Source organism: Rhodnius prolixus, unplaced genomic scaffold (genome assembly GCF_049639745.1).
Source record: "Rhodnius prolixus isolate KJV_2025 unplaced genomic scaffold, Rpr scaffold_1, whole genome shotgun sequence".
NCBI classification, from domain to species: Eukaryota; Metazoa; Arthropoda; class Insecta; order Hemiptera; family Reduviidae; genus Rhodnius; species Rhodnius prolixus.
In genome coordinates this window covers 43,772,895-43,789,109 of record NW_027411581.1, presented here as the reverse complement: position 1 = coordinate 43,789,109, position 16,215 = coordinate 43,772,895, and the positions used below count along the sequence as shown (strand labels likewise).

At 34.6% G+C, this 16,215-nt stretch overlaps 1 protein-coding gene across 3 annotated transcripts in view; it reads left to right on the top strand.

Moving 5' to 3' along the window:
- Positions 1-16,215, top strand: part of geko — a 34,601-nt gene that overhangs the window by 1,603 nt on the left and 16,783 nt on the right. The gene's annotated exons all lie outside the window — the stretch shown is intronic.

Genomic DNA, 16,215 nt, shown 5'->3' with positions numbered 1-16,215 from the left:
AAAGGAGTATTTAAATATTGGCTGTAATTTAGTGATCGTGTCTTTATACTACGCGTGCAATGTACTTCCGAATTTTATTTGACGCATTTTTGCTGGAATTTTCGATTAAGGGCTCTTCTTAGAGAGGCGGATTCCTGTAAAGCGTTGTACCTTTACCTTTTCCCCGGCAAGAAGTTTGTTTGTTTGTCCGTGAAGAAGAATGTTTTCCACGTGAAAATTTGCTCCATATTTAAAGAGGTAAATAAATCAATCTCATGGTTGACAAACACGAACGTTTACTTCTCGGACTTCAATGATCGCAGTGGCAACTACTGTCCAAATGATGCTGGCTGTGCGATAGTTAATGAGTTTTATTGTTTCATTAAGTAAAACGAAACAATAAAAATAAAACAAAATATTGGACGAGTCAATATTAGAACCGGAACCAGTATAATGTGGCACCTGTATAACACTTATCCTGTGCAAATGTTTACTGTCAAATTTTATTCCTTATTTCAAAAAATCGATTTAAAAATTCAAGGTGGTGCCTTTGGTCTTATTTATTTTCATAGTTTGCGGCACGGGCTGTTCCTTGTACCGAACTATCATCCTGTGGGCGTGGCGCCACTCTTGTTGCGGAGAGCACTGCTGTAAAGGTTTTGTGTTCGGTATCATATTATGAAGAAGGATGCCAACAATTTCAAATTTAATGAAAAATTCCACATCCTGGAGTACCACTAAATGAATTATTAATTATTTATTTATTTATATTTTTTTTTTTTTGAGATTTTTTCAAAGATAGTTTCATTAATTTTCTTTAATTTTTTATCCTTATTGCGATAGTGTTAGTCGGCCATTTCCTCTTAAGAAATTTTGTCAGCACAATTCTATTTTGGAGACCCTTAGGGTACGTTTACAACGGAGCTGTGAGTATAGATGATAGCAGAGATGATAGCTGATAGAGTAAAATATAATCGCTGATTAGTGTGCACAACAGAGCTGTGATACATGCAACATGTCGAGTAGAGAAGAAGAGTTTTTATGTTCACCAGCAACGAAATGGTATATTTTAAAGAAAAAACGCTTTAGAAAATATCATGTACATCCCATAAATAAAAAACGAAGTACTTTGGGTGAATTTCACTATTTATATAAGGAACTTAGAAATTATCCGGATCGTTTTTTTGAATATGTGAGGATGGGTCCACCCACATTCGACTATATTTTAGAAAAAATAAGGTCAAAATTAAGAAAACTTTGGAAAAATTGTCATGGAAATCCTATAACCATAGAAGAAAAACTAGTGATTACTCTTAGGTAAGTAATGGTTTTATTGAAAAAAAAACAACAAATAAATACACATGAAAATAAATGTAAGCACGATTTAAAAAACAAAATATTGTTTAAAAGTAAATAATAAAATAATAACCAAAAATAATGAGTAAAGACAGCACTAAATAATTTTTCGACGTCCATTTTGAAGCTCCGATACTGGAGTTCAGCTAGCAGAAAAATGAAAAATTCAATTCTATCATCTATGCTCGTTTATAGCAGCGAGTATGAGCCACTAGTCGAAGCTTCGTTGTGCACGCTCACATAAGAATGTACTAGGTTATACTATAAGCGCTGATGCATCACTGCTATCATCTCCGCTATCATCTATGCTCACAGCTCCGTTGTGAACGTACCCTTAGAAGTTGGGCATATATATTCTTCTGATTTTATTCTATTAAGAAGGGTTGAATGTGTTGCTAATAACCCGAATTTTATACCCAAAACCGTGAGTACAAATTTGCTGAATGGATTTTTTCGAAAGTGCCTAACAACGATTCTCATATAGAATCAAAAAGTTTATTATATCAATTTTTCTGGAAAATAGACGTAAAAACATATTTTTGCTGTTAAATTAAAAAATAAAGGGATCACTTTTATTAATTTCTTATTTTTTAATTACATATTGTATAAAACGTACTTTAAGTCTCTCTTATATGAAAGATATTTTAGCTATAAATCATAGAATTGATTACGTGAGAATTTATACGTTGTTGAAGATATTTATGATTGAATTTTTATTGAACTATATGATTTATTCTTGTTCTCATCAATATTCAGTGTGTCTAGGAGTTGCAGTACTTGACGTAATCCGACAATTATGATCGAACCTCACATCAGATCTATTCTATTTGTAAAATGAGTTGACAAATAATTTAAATAATGCACTGATTTCATCCTCCGTCATTTCAATTTTTTTTGTTTTTTTGTATCTCCGATCATTTTCGAACTTAAACCCATCATCAGAAGATATGAATTATGATTGTAGCTGAAATAAATAATACGCCGTACATTAGAGCAAAACTATAGGTAGAATAATTTGGAATTAGGCGAAATTAATGTTAGAATTAAAGCTTATTAATACTCTTGGTTAAGAATGGATTAAGTTTTTGGTTTTGGTGGTATTTATACTTTAATTTAGGTAACGTCAGGTATTTGGGAATTGCAGTCGCATAGGTGTCTTTATTCTTCTGCCTGATTTGGCCAATACCGCTACGTGATATTTGGATTGGCTAAGGTTGTAGTTTGATACCTTTGACATATTTTAAGGCTTTGATCGAAAGTGTTCCGATGGAGGTAAAGTATACATTTTGAGAACGAAAATTTCTTTCATATTATTATGATTGATGCGTATATTCCATTTGTTCGTTGATTTATAATCAAATCAACATCACTGGTTTTGATTTTACGAAATGAATTAAAATTAATTCTTCTTTATTACGTCTGTCAGTGATGCTGGATCTACTGATACACGCACGTTTTTATCTCACAATTTATTATTTACAAATTAATGTACAATTTTTATACAAATTGAAGATTCTTAATCGCCTTTTACTAACTTACTCAATATTTGTTTTGTATCAAATATCTTTGAAGAGGGAAATTCATTTGGAATTTCTCCTAATTGCGTTGGTTTGATAATCTTTCTTTTTGTTGCATCCAGTGTAAACATCTCCAAGGCCATCGACTAACTAGCGCGTCGTGGGCGCACTGCGTTCTCCAAACAGGTCGTGTGCGCAGCGAAACTAATCTGCATATCTCGACGTGTCCTTTTTTTTGCTAATAAGATATTTCTATTTTCTCTTAATAGTTCAGGAAAGTAATGGCTACCATTTCAAATTTTCTTTTTCAAGTTCTAAACGGGAATATCCATATGAAAAAGTGGCTAGGGTTTTCAAAATAATTAACAAACGAACTTTTGGTGGCAGATAAAATTTTACATTACATTATGGCGGCGGTCCTGCCTCAGGGGAAGTGACTCTATCTTCGGATTTTAATTTTTTTTTTTAAATAGTATTTTTCCATCAAATTTTGTCATGGGGGATTTCCGGGAATTGGTTTGTCGAGGCTCCCCACTTAAGTTCCCCGTCAGAACAATGTGTGGCGCTTTGTCGTCATTATTAATAAAAAAAAAAGAAGTTAAATTTGTTGCTAAAGTTTCAAGTTTTAAAGGGAATCCCACAGACGATAGTACGACATTTAGTAGTTGATTTTTTACTTTATTGAAATTATTTTCAAAAATAACTCCATGATTTTCTTTAACTTGGAGAAGTAAAAATGTCACCTTTTTTTATTGGCTAAACAGATTTCCTCTTCAACCGCTGCTTTATCTGAGTTTCCGCTGTATCAACTGCATTGCATAATCAACTTTTGTCATTAACTACGTCCATACTGTAAAATCTCTGGAAAGAAGAAATTATTTCCTAAAGCAAAGTATTTTTACTATTGTTGATATTAAAATAAATTAGTAATTTGTTAATTGTAATAAAGAGAATATCTTGAATTTTATAATTTTTTTTTAAAGGGATTTCTTGTTTTTTTTGTGAGCTACTAGATAAAACGGTTTCTTAACCCTTTCTCTAATTTTTCTAAACAAGGAAAACCTCTTTTTTACTCTCTGTTATTGCTTCCAAAAGATAGATAGATAGATAGATAGATAGATAGAAGTGTTTTTATTTTCAAATTTACAAAATACACACAAAAATTTATATATACAAATGCACTATAGACAATGGACATTTGTCCGTCTGCCAAGTTAACCTCGTAAAAACAACTAAAAATATTTGCTTCTAATTTTAATAAACGTATTACCTACTTAATTAAATAATAATTACACACTTACTATATTACTTAATTTAATAATGCAACAAAAAATATTAAAACAAAAATAACGTACCTCAGTAGTAAGAAATTAGAGATAAAACAATTAGCATGAGATTACAGTTAAAATACATAAAACAGAATAAAATAAATAAAAATAAATAATTGAAGTGAAAAATAAAATTACCCATTGTATTCTGAAATCAGAAAAGCTCTATAAATGGAAGCGGTCTGTATGTATGAATATATCGGGTACCAATCGCCCTTTCCGTTTAAAAAACTAATAGCCTCTTCACTGGTCAATTCTGCCTTGTTGAGCCACCTTACCCTGTACTCCCTCTGGGTACAGGACACACGGCAAGGAAGTGGAAGGCATACTCTTCTACACCCAAATTACACATAGTGCAGAGTTGGGAATTTTCATTTGCCCACGGCTTAAAGTTCAAATCTAACAGCTGGCATCTCGCCCGAAACACCACTCTCTTTAGATGTAAACTACCCTCGTCTGACATGTAATTTTTATAATTATCAGGTAGATCCTGACTCAATAGCTGGTTATAAAAAGAGTAATGCTGCGAGCGGGAGGCCAGTGACATCATATCACTTTTATGCCGATCTTCAAGCAATTGCAGAATTGTACTCTTCCAATCAGGCAACTTTACACGCTCTTCCAGGAACTTCTCGTCGCTACAACCATAACGCTCCGACAATTCTAGCCACGAACGTTACCAATATAGTTTTTTATTTATTCCTTTTTGAGCAATAATTTTGGGCAGACGATGGTCGGGTAGTTGTAGAACTTTTATTATATATTGTATCTGCATTCTTAATGTATATAGATACAAAGGTTTTAACCCAGTCTCTATAAACAACATGTAACTCGGTGTCCAAAGTGGTAACGCAAACAGTTTTTTAATAAAATATCTTAATAGTATTTCTACTTCATCAAACTGTTGGTGACCCCACACTTGGCAACCGTAACACATGGCAGCACGTGAGTCCGCATTAAACAAGGAATACTTAGTTGATAAAGGAATTTCGCCTCTATCAACAAGATCTCTCCAAGTGCAATTAATCCCATATTTAGATACAGATAACTTATCTTCGAAATGCCGTCTCAGGGATAGCTGCGGTGTCATTCCAATACCCAAATATTTATAATAATTCACAGTCTCAATGCACGACCCACCCAAAAACCATTTCTCGTCACGAGCCAGTTTGCCGCCGTTCCTAAATACCATGATTTTCGATTTATTCAAGTTTATCTCTAAAGAAAGTAGATGGTAATTTTAGAAAGTGTTTTACAAGAAAATTCATTTTTCTTTATGTTTTCGTGAGAGCCAGGAGAATTGTTCTCTGGTTGTAACTTTTAGGATATGAAAAAGTCTTCTGGATTTTCTTTTCTCCTTTTCATCTACATACTGTACCTGTTTTTCAATCTTCTTCTTACAATTTGGAGGACTTTAAAAAAAAAATTAATTTGTGAATTTATAGAAAACCTAAAGTATTTATCGAACTTTTTATTTACTGAAATGTATAGTACATCAACTGAACGGACAGAAGATCCACCAACCTTGGATGGAACAATGTGAATTGTGTATTATCATTGTTAACAGCATAAGTGACCTTGGCCCCCCTGGGTTGGCAATAAATAAAAAATTATGACTGAAATGGATGATATTCTTTCTGTTTTTTTGGATTAATGAATCAGTAATCAAAGAAGATGAACAATACCTTACTATACATATACAAGGTATATCGAATAGCGGTTTCCGGTTTCTTTCATAACTTTTTCTACTCTTTAAAACTGTGTATATGAAAATGGGGGTCAACTGCGAACCCTCACTTTTGGTCAGCCGCGTTTACGGTGCGGGTAGGAATCTAAAATCAAGTCACATATTCTGAAACTAGAGGTGACGGGCAACAAATTTTTTCCTCTACCATTTTTTGCTCAGATTGACCGTTTAAGCTTGAAATGCATTTGAGCCGTCTTAAAATGAACACCCTGTATACAGGGTGTACACGGAGAAGTGGTCAAAACTTCGGGAGGTGATTCAGCAGCTCAAATACAACAAAAAATATTCTCTTCACTTTGGCCCGATTCTCAATAGTGTCCAAGATATTTGCATTTTTAACTTTTCAGTCGATATTCGCGTTTTTCAGCATAAAAATGGTCGTAACTTTTCTATCCTTTATCTTACAACAAATCTGCTTATTCCAAACGAAAGAGCATTAAATTTTCTATAATTTGCTCAATACCGGGCCTCAAAACGTTTCTTGTAACAATGAAATTTTTACTTTAATGTCTAAAAAATTCGTTCTCAATGATTTTTGTTAAAATTTTCAACTGCATTCTTTCAATGATTAATGAATCAAGGAGTCACATAATTTCAGAAAAAGTTGCGCATCAAGAAAGACCATCTGGATTTTTTTGGTTTTTAATAAAACCCTAACCCGGAGGGGTTTAAGTGCTGAAAACTGGGATTTTGCGTAACCGACTTTTCACTACTAATTTACCCAAATGTCAATTTTTGGAGAAGGAACAAAAAGTAAAAACCACTTTAGTTTTTTAACAATCATTATTTAATAAAACAATTATTTACACCCTGTATATGTAAATCCGCATTGTTTGGTAATCGGTGAGCAATAAAGTTCCGGAACTTGGTGGAAACACCAGTAAGCATTGCGGATGGAGTATTTCATGTCCTTATTAGTGATATCCATATGGCTGATGCAATAAAAACTGCGCTTTTCTAAACTTTATTTGGCAGAGCATCGGGTTTCATTAACAAATGAGACTCCAGTATCCGTGACTGTCTATTCCTGAGGTAAGAACGCTTCCCGTTAGACTGATGCAGCCTGTGTACAGACAAAGATATTTCTTTGTCTAAGTCTGGTTTCAGCGGTGACCTTGGCGGTCCAACCTATATCTCGTGTCAGGCTCCAGACAGACGGACATTTTTATCTTTTTATTATTTTAAATTGCTACATGTCCATTAGATAATAATCTCCATAATGTAATATTTTTGCTGTAAAATAAGTACCATAGAGGCTCCTAAGTCAGTAGCTCAGTCTATAGGAGGGGCCCCGAAAAATTTCTCATTTAATGAGAAAGTTTTAAAATAATCGTTACAAATTTGTTTAAAAAACTGTGCTGCGGTGAAAATCAAATTTTCGGTTCCCAGAAAGTAAAATAAAAAAGCTCTTTTGAGTCCGAAGTTTGTGTGTTTGTGAGGAAATGAGCCAATCAGCGACATCCAAATCGCAAATTAGCCATTTTGTTCTAGCTTTAAATTTCTTTCAGCGAGAATCACTGAAGAAGATCTTATATTTCCTGCCGAAACTTGTTACGTCAAAATTCTCGTTAATTAATGAACGCTTTGTTTTCGTTTAGTGACATTCTAATAGAAAATCAAATTCATTATAGTAGTCCATTTATGTCTTTTGCCTTGTCCTTAATTTGAAACAACCTTTTAAAGGTAGACGCTAAAGAAGATGATCTGATTGGATTGACCTTTGTTGAAAAAAGGAAAATCCGAAATGGATCAATGAAGGTTGTAAATAATCCAGATTGAATAGATGTAGCAAGTTTTTGAGTTTATTAGCTACATTTTACTGAATAAGTGGTTTTATTGTTGCTTTTCAGGCGTTTAAATTGCTTTATCTTCTATTCAAATCTGTAATTTAGTTTAGGCATTCATTTTTTTTCAGGCTCATAAATTTCGATTTATTTGTTTTACTTATTTTTATTATATTTTTTATTTTATTTCTTTCCGGCGCATCGACAGGTTGGTCATTAGCGCCGTCTCGTCCCTTAAAATTACCTCGTACTCGGATGGCACCTCCTCCTCCCTCGCTACATCCTTTACAGCTTCCATCGGGAAGTAGTAAGGAGCTGAGGGACACTGGAGCATATCTTCTCTCTTCAACCCTTTGGTCATCGACTCCAGTCTGGGGGAGAGAATTACTGCACCATCCTTTCTGTTCTAGTACTTTCATGCTTTGGATAGACCACATAATGAACGGCTAATCGCTTGTAGTAAATAATTAAATAACCCATCCACCTAATCTATTGGATTCACTAATAATAGAGGGGAAGTTTTTTGAATCAATATAATTATTGATTGTTTTTAGTTTTGGAAAATAGCTAACTGAATGCAACTTTGCCACAATAAGGAAATCCATTTTTCAAATAAAAGATTCCTAACAAGTTCACCCATTGCTATTTTATTAGTAATTTTAATTTCGATCTGTTATCTCCCGTTGTTTGTGAGTAAATGATTGAGTTTTATGATGCAACTCAAATTTGTGGTCGTATTCCAAATGAGGTACATGGTGTCACTATTTAATTTGAGTAGTGGCTAATGGCGTATTCGTTTTTTTGAATCACTGAAGAAGTTTAAAAAGTCTTTATTTGAAATTCACAAAAAAGAAAAAAATTGTATACAGTATGTTATAAGTATAATTGTGATGTAACTTGATTTCTTCATGCCATTCTATAAGAAATTTGTTCAACTTTTTTCTTTACCTTTATTTTTTCAAGAAGGCTGTTAGAACAAAACTTTTTTAACACCTGGTGGTTATTACCGGTTTGTTGCAGGATGTGTTACAACCTTGATAATTGTTTGGCATTGACTGCCAGATTAAAAAAATAATCTTTTTAGGTTCCTTATGAATTTGTCTGCGTCATAATAAATTTTCACAAATACGAAAAATTGCATAATGCACTACTTGATTGGCCAAAAAATGATTTAGGAACATTTCGGGTAAGAGCTACTTATTTCTCGGAACAAAAAATCGCATTTATTTGTTTCAGAAATTGCGGAAGCATTGTCTAGCCCACTACCGGAAATGCACAGACTTTGGAATCATCTTTTAACATTAAACAAGGAATTTTCTTTCACTGGAAATTTAAGAAAAACACTTTCTTTAATTTTCAGTTAGTGGTTTTAATTGCATCGTAATTGCGTTGTACAGTTATTTAAGATTTATTCCGTCTCATTATCACATAACTTCATGAAAGTTTCGGATTACAGCTTTTAAGTCTAATTAAAAGTTAAAATATAAAAGATACTAAAAAACAAGTATTATTATACATTAGGCTCCCGGAGCGCACTGTTGGTCTCTGGACAGTGTTCTTTCGTTACAGACAGCATTTTCCATTACCGGTCTGTGATCTGTAAGAAGCTCCTAGATGCTTGCGGGTGCTTCTTCTTCTTCTTAAACGGCGTTACAACTCATGAAGAGTCTTGGCCTCCTCAAGACGTGCCCGCCAGGTGTGTCTCTTTCCTGCGCAGTCGCCCTCCAGTTACGAAAACCTAGCATTGCCAAAGAATCTCTTGCCACACAGTCGTTCTTGGTCTGCGTACCCTCCTGAGACCTTGTTCGCTGCCCTCCATAATTTTTTGGGGTATTTCTTCATCCCCCATTCTTGCCACGTGCCCTGCCCATCGCAGTCTTCCGAGTTTTATAATTTTGGCGATATCCAGTTCCTTGAACAAAGCATACACGTCCTGGTTTTTCCTGATTCTCCAACTCTGTCCATCATGTGCAGCATCCGGGTGCTTAGCCACCCAAACATTCTGAATACAGAAAGAAAATTATTATTATTTTTATTTTTAAAAGATTAAATCAGTCTTTAAATTCCTTTCAAATTTAAATCTATGATGTAATGACACTCCTTATCTAAAAATGACCTTTCGCTTTACACTTACACTAAATAATTCTTATTTTGTAATTCTCCAGTTACAGCTTGGACCAGTTCTTGCTGCTAGAAATGAGTTAACACTTTTAATGTTCCATCACACTCAATCAACACCTTTTTTTTGGGTGTAAGTCTGCTATTGGAGTTTAGTTTCGAAAGAGACTTAGGCTTTAATATTAACAGTCTCCAGATTCCTCTCGGCCAAGAAATAGTTTATTATTAGGTCAATAAATTAAATATTTCCTTCAATTCTTTTATCCTTTGATATGGGTTCGCTTCCACAGCTGCCCGCAAAACGTCACTGTCAATAATCACCGTTTTTCCCGATTATTAATTTCAGAAAGGTCAAATCTTCTTAGATTTGGCAAACATGATTTTCTGTTTATTTAAAAAAATGCTAACTTAATTAACAAATAAAGTAAAGGCACTTATCCCAACTGCTTTTTTTAGTTTTGAGCTTACTTCTAAAACTAATAGAAAGTTAGTTTAATTCATGAAGCTGACAAATTTAAGAAATTAGTTTGCAAAGCAATAATGAAATGATTACGTAAGATTTGGTGTGAAGTGCAGATCAGTTTGTTGCGTCTACTTATTGTTTATTTCTAAGTGAAAGTACAGGTGACCATAAGTCTCTAAAAGAACTTTAGAAAGGATTCTTTCTTTATTAGCGCCCAACTGCGCCTATATTCCAAGACGGTGCACGATCAAAGTATTACCTATTGGATCAAACTCGGGTAACAATAACACTTATTTGTCACTCTAGTACGTAAATGTACAGTATTATTAGAAAAGTGAAAGCGTTAAGAGCAGTTTAATTGAAATAATTATTAAGTTGAAGTATTATTAAAGTTGTGGCTGGTGCGACGCTTTCGACTGAAAACAAAGAAGTTATAACATTTTAAAAATCAGATAGTTTAATTTTTACATTTTGTAAAACTGTTTTTTACGCGGAATGAAGTGAGAGGCGATTTTTGTTTTTAACAAAACAACAGCAAACTTGATGGTATGGAAGTCTACTAGGGGCTAACCAGGTATTTGACATTTGTAGTCCTCTCACTCTAACATTTAATGACTTCATGATTTGTAATTTATTGTTGAGTTCGTTGTTATAATTCAATTTACAATTTTTGCTGTGGTATGAATTCAGTGTTGGGCAACATTTATTTAAATAACCAATAATCTTCGGTTAAGCTCTTGACGGTCAGCCATACTTGACTCAATAAGTTGTAATTTTATTTAAAGCTTGCTCCTGCAAATTTGGTTCGTTATCTTACCATGTTCATTGTCATAAAGACTGAAGTTGGACCTTCATATTTAAAAGACTGGAAATGAATAAATGTAGTAAACTTTTGTACCTATACTCGGAAGAAGTCGAAACTATCTCACGAATCAAAACGACTAATTTATAATCTATTCTCAATGTATAAAAGCTATGCGGTTAGCGATTCCCAAGTGGATATGCCGGGCTTGAATCCAGCTGCTGACCCTTAGATTTTCTCTTCCTAGAAGCTTCTAACAGCTCACTGTACGAGGGTCGTTTGAAAAGTCCGTGCAAAGAGAGAGATAGCACCACTGGCGCGTATCGAGGTTATGTTTAGTTAGTAGCATCTCTTGGAAGAACACACACCAAGTTTCAGCTAGATCGGTCTATTTCTTTGTGTTTGGCATTCGTTTGAATCGAGGAAGTCGAGTGATTTTCAAAAAATGGACGAAAAAGAATTTCGTGTGTTGATTAAACACAACTTTATGAAAGGCAAAACGCCTCAGGAGACTAAAGAGAAGCTTGATAAACATTATGGTGACTCTGCACCTTCGATTAGAACAGTTTATAAGTGGTTTCAAAATTTTCGGAGTGGCCATATGGGCACAAGTTACGCTGAACGTTCTGGACGCCCTGTTGAGGTTACTACTCCAGAAATCATTGATAAAATCCATGATATGGTGATGGATGACAGAAGAGTGAGGATGCGTGAGATTGCTAGTGCTGTGGGCATCTCGAATGAACGGGTACATAATATTTTGCATCAACATTTGGACATGACAAAGCTATCCGCAAGATGGGTGCCGCGATTGCTCACGCTTGACCAAAAACGAAATCGTGTGAAGTGTTGCAAGGACGGTTTGCAGCTGTTCCAGAAAAATCCGCAGGACTTTAAGCGTCGTTTCGTCACTGTGGATGAAACATGGATTCATCACTACACTCCTGAGACCAAAGTACAATCTAAACAATGGGTTACCAAGGGGGAATCTGCGCCAAAAAAGGCGAAGACCGTTCCTTCGGCCGGAAAGATTATGGCGACTGTCTTTTGGGATTCGCAAGGAATAATCCTCATCGACTATCTGGAAAAGGGTAAAACTATTACAGGTGCATATTATTCATCGTTATTGGACCGTTTGAAAACCGAGCTGCAAGAAAAACGCCCACGATTGGCCCACAAAAAAGTCCTTTTCCAGCACGACAACGCACCAGCTCACACCTCAGCAGTTGTGGTCGCAAAATTAATGGAAATAGGGTTCCAACTCGTTTCACATCCCCCCTATTCTCCAGACTTGGCTCCCTCGGACTACTATTTGTTCCCAAATATGAAGAAATGGCTGGCGGGAAAAAGATTTTATTCAAACGAGGAGGTGATTGCAGAAACGAATGGCTATTTTTCAGACTTGGACAAATCCTATTATTCGGAAGGGATCAACAAACTAGAGCAGCGTTGGACGAAGTGTATAAGCCTAAAAAGAGACTATGTTGAAAAATAAAAAAGGTTTACCCCCCAAAATTAAGTAGTTTTTATTTTTGCAAGGACTTTTCAAACGACCCTCGTATAGTGATGGACCGGTCTGTATCGGAGGAACACTTTTGACGGTCAGCAGTGCACTGAAAAAAGCTCTGGGCGCCAATAACCTCAGATGTTGAAGCGCCTTAAATCATTAAATAAATAAATAAATAGATTAATATTTTATAATCCATTTTCCGCATATTTGGAGGTAACGAAGGTTATTATTATTATTTTTTTATTCTACTATTAGATCCAAAAAATTTCATTCAAAGATCAGCTAAAATAATAATATAATGAGTTTTCCCTAAAGTTTCTAAGAATTGAAAATGGTTTTACACGTAAGTGAGGATATAATAATAAGGTCCATAATTATTAGCCTAATTCTCTTCCAGATTTCAGCCTTGAATAAGGAAGGATGTGGTTAATTTAGAATGTGGAAGATTATTTATAATATAACGTTCATCCTTTGTTTTCCTTCTCATTCAACATAATTTCTTTTTCCTTATTTATTGCATTTTTCCTTGTGCAGTAATATGTGTGGTAAGCCAACTAAAATTACATTACACTATGACGATGCACTTTTCGAGATATATGTATACTGTTTAAAAGATTATGTAGAAATAATTAAAAAGAACGCAGTATATTTTCTTTTCTAGCTGAGTGAAATGTCCCTATTGTTTTACCTGCAACTCACGTATGTTGTTGAATATTAATGCAAATTTCACAGAAAACACACGGGATTGCGTCATTTCCAGGTGTCCGCTGTGAACTTTCCGTTACCCTAATTTACGTAATCAAAAATGTTGGTAATGCCCACTCTTGCTTCTGTATTGCTAGAATTTCTTAAAAGTTCTTTTTTACCTTCCTCGCTGAGGATGTAAACCAGACCACATGCGGCCCCCTGAGGATATTTATCCGGCCCTCGCCGCACTTCCGGAAGGGGCATCTCTTTCATTGGTAGTCACAGAGAGGAGCTCTATATGTGGCGGTGCCGCAAAGCGCTGCTTCGCTCATGTACAGTACTACTTCCCCGGTGACGCGGGATGCACGCGTCACGGCTCCGAAAGCAGTGTAAAATAACAGCTAGAAGTAGGAAGAAAGGCAAAGCACTATAACTAAACCGGACATTGACCATTTCATTAGCCAAAAGCAGGCCCATAGTTCCCACAGAAATACTGGGCAGTTTGGTGATTTAAATTTACTTGTTCTTTATTTGAAATATTCTATTTGTTCCCGTTTTGTTTTTTTACTTTAAAATAGTTTGTTTTATAGTCCGGCCCTCCAACGGTCTGAGGAACAGTGAACTGGCCCCCTGGATAAAAAGTTTGGGGACCCCTCATTTAAACGATTAATTGCTCTAGTTTAATATAGGGCACCAACTGTAAAAATACTCTGTAGCGAGACACCGGTATGCTGCAAAGATAGTATTTTTTGTAATAGTGGTACAACAAAGATATGCCAAAACGCTGAATCCAAAATTGCCTAGTTCATTAAAGTAGGGTTTGGTTATAACTCCTCAAAATTCATATACCTACTGACTGTCTAAAAAAAACCAAATCGCAGAAACGTGAGTAAATTAATTAAACTGCAGTTAGTGCTGTACCAATAATCAGCGATTTCCTTAGTACCGAAGTTTGGATAATTTTAATTATTATTAATATTCTACACGTTTTAGATGCGTCTAATGTCTTGTAATGCCAACTACGAGCCACCCGTATGCTAAATACACCTGACGTTAATTCCCTCCAAAAATTTCTTTTAAATGAGACAAGTTTCTCTCTCGCTCGCTCTCTCTTTTAACCTTTTTTTTTTTGTGAGAATCAAAATTTCAAAAAAGTCAGGACCGCAGGCTCTTTCTCTTCCAAGCAACTGTGTGAGTAAGTTACGAACTACTGCTGTCATCTATCAGAAATTACCTTTTTAAGAGCCTCAACAGGCTGCAATTTAGGTGAAGGTAAATATTATCACACAAACCAGACCACAATTATACGATAGTCGAATCCAATTACGCCCAAACTGGAAATTTAGTAATCGGAACAAACTTATTAAGTGTTTCAAGGCTACATTCGACTAGTTAGTGTTGTTTTAAAAATAATTATTTATACATTGAACGAGAAATTAATGCGTTTTGATTATTTATTTTTTAATTTACTTTTTTTTTTCGAATCACTGTTGTTTGTGAATTTCAAAAAATTAGCGCCATACGTCATTCAACCCAAAAGGAAAAAAATGCATAATCCTGTTTACGTCATCAGAACTTAATTTCCTTAATTTACGATTGGATATTTGTTTCTTGTTCCCTCAAGATAGTCCAATAAATCTGGTATTTTAAATCGTTGGTATTCTAGAAGATCATACAAAACTTATTACTTATTACGAGGCAAATACCCAATTGGCGAAATTGAGTTTATATCTTAATCATTCGTTTTGTCGACTCCTTGTTCTCGAATAAGTGTTTTTTTTACAAAATGTTCTCTCTATGAGGGAACAAAATATTTAAAAAACAAAAACAAAAAGGCGCAGAAAGCTGCTACTTCGTATTTCGTGTGGGTCCCAAATAGGCGAGCCGATTCCAACTTAAACGATCTCCTTTACTGGCCAGTACCATTCTACAAAATGGATTTTTTAATTTTTGAAAATTATAAAAAATAAAATTTGTACAGATTCTGGATTAAGTTTTAGGTTTCTAGAGAGGTTGATAGTTAGGGGTTTGTCTTTACGCTTATTTTTACTGCTAATCGAGCTTAATAAGTGAATCATATAATTTTAAATACTCACTAATTATTCAAAGGTTAAAGTTATTCCAAAGTTAAAATTTAAATTTTACAGGAATTTCCTTCAAAGGTTTTTCCATATACAATAGTACATTCGCTGTAGTGAAGTAAAATTAAATTCATATGAATGAAAACTATATATGGCTTTAATCAGGAATTAATATTCATATCGTGTAGATGATGATGTTTACAGGAAGCGAATTCTCACTAGGCAACAACAAGACCAAGGCTTTCGTTTGTTAAAATAATATATATATACATTTGTCGGCTAGCAGTCTCTCTGATACTGAGGAAGGCACTGAGAGGGGCAGATTTCGACCCCCAATCGAGTTCGACCTTAACCTCGGGATTTGACTTTTTAATCACATAAATCAATTTAGTATTCATCTGCGATTTGTTAAACCGTTTCAGCTAGAAATTCTCCAAATATAAATCTCAGAATTATAAATACACATATTTTGAACCCAAAAACATGGTTGTACCTTTAGTAGTCTGTTAAGAGTTGCACACAATAAAAAATTACATCAGCTTTCTGCAAACCATTTAGGGATAAGTAGGGGGGATTAAAACAAGCAGAGAGCAGTAAATTCTTACGTTTTCTCCAATATCTTTAACCTTAGAAAGCCCCAAACTTGTGCAGCGTAACAACCGAATTGAAAACTTACAACTTAACTGGAGGCGGATACCTCATAATTTTTGATAGAAAAAATCCCGAAAGTATAATAATATTTCCAAATTTGACCACCTTCACTTTCTGTCTAATGTGTTTAGGAGATTACCATTGTTCAAAAATAAATCTCCATAACCCATCTTAACGATTCTAACGGTGTAT